General features: G+C 44.0%; 1 non-coding gene across 1 annotated transcript; it reads left to right on the top strand.

Annotated features, from left to right (window-relative positions):
* Positions 1 to 958: 958 nt before the first annotated feature.
* On the top strand, positions 959 to 1,031 carry TRNAI-UAU (transfer RNA isoleucine (anticodon UAU)). The gene has a single exon. It is a non-coding gene; the product is annotated as a tRNA-Ile (tRNA).
* The last annotated feature ends 1,563 nt before the right edge of the window (positions 1,032 to 2,594 follow it).

Genomic DNA, 2,594 nt, shown 5'->3' with positions numbered 1-2,594 from the left:
GAAACCACGATCTGATTATGAGGCACGCCGTAGTGGGGGACTCCGGAAATGTGGACCACCTGGGGTTCTTTATCGTGCACCTGAATCTAAGTACACAGGGTGTTTTCGCGTTTCGCCCCACCGAAATGCGGTCGCCTTGGCCAGGATTCGATCCCGCGACCTCGTGCATAGCAGCCCAACATCATAGCCACTAAGCAACCACGGCGGGTATAATATATACCTGCCCCGAGGACTGTTCAAAGTTATAATTACGTGTAAATTTGGCTCTTATGACTGACGGGTATGTTACGAATGTGAAAAAAAATCATTTTGTTTAAGTATAATGTAGGATAACAGAAAGGGCATTGCCTTGCGTTTTGAGGCTCGAGCAGGTTGCCTACGGACAAAAACATACTGCAGCATATATTTGCAACAAGACGAGGCATGCGTCTGATGGAGCAATAATCCGGATACTACTCAGCATATCCTATTGACATGCGAAGGTATTCGCCCAGTGAGATCCGTAGGTAACGTACACCTTCCGGAAGCAGTTAGATTTAAAGTGGACGGAAGCATGAATTGGTCAAGTCTTGATAAGCAAAATACGTTTAGAGTATTGGTAGAAATAAAGCATGGAAGAGATTGATACTACCAGGTCTGTTATTGGTTTAGGTAGCGGTACAAGGTAAATATAGAACATGTCGGAAACGTATTAGCAATATAATGGCAGAGGTGAAGAATGACTTGACAGAACAGACGTTTATCGTCTGTCCTGTGAAGTCTTTCTTCACCTCTGCCGTTATACCATTCATACGTTTATTAAATGTTGCACCACTTGGTCCAGAAAACTACTGTGTGGATATATGTAGGATGTTCAACATCCGCCGCCGAGGTTTGTTAGTGGTGGCGCTGGCTAACACTCCCAAGGTTAGTTCTAGTAGTAACACATAAATACCCAAGAAAGTGGGTGGGGAACAGCGCCGCGGTAGCTCAATTGGTAAGAACATCGCACGTATAATGCGAAGACGTGGGATCGTTCCCCACCTGCGGCAAGTTGTTTGTTCATCCACTTTCATTACCATTTATTTATCATTTCTTTAATTCAATCAGTAAGTGCACGTAATTTCCTCTATGTTGTCCTTGGTGTCTTTGTTTGTTGGCTGCTCATGATATGATTTATGAAAATCGGGCCCCTCGGTTAAACCCTTTCTCCTCATTTATGTAGATAGAGAAGTTTTTAGGAAGATAAAAGAGATTAAGGAAATGTATACAAAAATTTCTAGAATTAAAAGCAGGTATAGCATACCTGCTTAACTGGAGCAAGTCAGGTGGCTATTTATCACCGCTCCGTTTTAATGGAAATGCTAATAAATCACCACCATCATCACCATCCCCATCATTACGATTACATGCCAAAACCTGCATATTCATATACATGGAATAAGTACCAATCTCTTCACCTTTGTTACGATAAAACAACTTTTTATTTGCCTCACGTGTTGGGTTGCCATGTTGTATGTGGCATCCGGCATTTTTCACGTGATCCGGCAATACGTGAAACACAGGTCAGTATAGCTTCTGTAGTGTCAATTGCATCGAATTATCACTGCAAGAATTAAACTACTTCCTAACTGTTCCAGATGCACCTGACTTCACATATAAAACGAATATGCAAAGTAATAAATTTCAAGCTAACTTGAATAGGATTGAAAAATATATACAAGAAAATGCACAAGGGATCTTAGGAGAACATATATGTATAAGCTTTCCACTTTTAAGCGTTCTGAATGTTGCCCTTTGAGATTGCGTCACACGCCTTGCCCCACTCTTCGATAAGCAGCAAAGATAGGGTGCTAAGCGCGACGTACAGCGGGTAATTTCCTACGTCACAGAACGACATTTTGATTGCCGCTGCAGAATACGTCGTCCGTTCTTGTGCCCTAATCACCAAATTGGCAAACTTAGAGGCTCGAACATCAAAGTTAAGAACGATAAGTGCGTACCATTAGGCATTTACAAATGTCACAGTTCCATCTTTCCGAAAGCAAGTAGACTCGTGTAACAACTGTTTTCTTTCTTTCTTTCTTTCTTTCTTTCTTTCTTTCTTTCTTTCTTTCTTTCTTTCTTTCTTTCTTTCTTTGTGTTGTTCAGTTAACGACGCATATTCACGCAAATCATTAACTCCGCAGCTGCGCACGTTCGAATGGGAACGAAGTCCTTTTCTCTGTACAATTCGAGGTGTTCGTTTCTCTCTTCACCGCAGGCTGCGCTTTGAATGGTGGAGAATGACGACGTGCGCTCGCGTCTCGCACGCGTTGACCGAGTGATTCTCGGGCCCCTCCTTTCGGGGACGCGAAGCCTCGTGGCGGCCTGCAATCAGCCGCGCCTCAGAGTGCGCCTCGCTCCAGTGAATCATTAACGCAACTACACGAGATGCGCAATCGGCTTCGCCGGACGCGACAGCTGTATAGTCTCGCGTGTACACCACCTGGGGCGCAGTCGTCGATTACGCGTGCATTCGCGTGGCGGCGCATGTGATCGCGTGCGGCGCGTCTTGTCTCTCAAGTTCATGGTCACAGATAAAACATATCTATAAATGAAAGAAGATCTCGCTT

Source organism: Dermacentor variabilis, unplaced genomic scaffold (assembly GCF_050947875.1).
Source record: "Dermacentor variabilis isolate Ectoservices unplaced genomic scaffold, ASM5094787v1 scaffold_18, whole genome shotgun sequence".
Classification (NCBI taxonomy): Eukaryota; Metazoa; Arthropoda; class Arachnida; order Ixodida; family Ixodidae; genus Dermacentor; species Dermacentor variabilis.
Note: the sequence above shows the minus strand (reverse complement) of the source record. Positions and strands in the feature narration are given on the sequence as shown.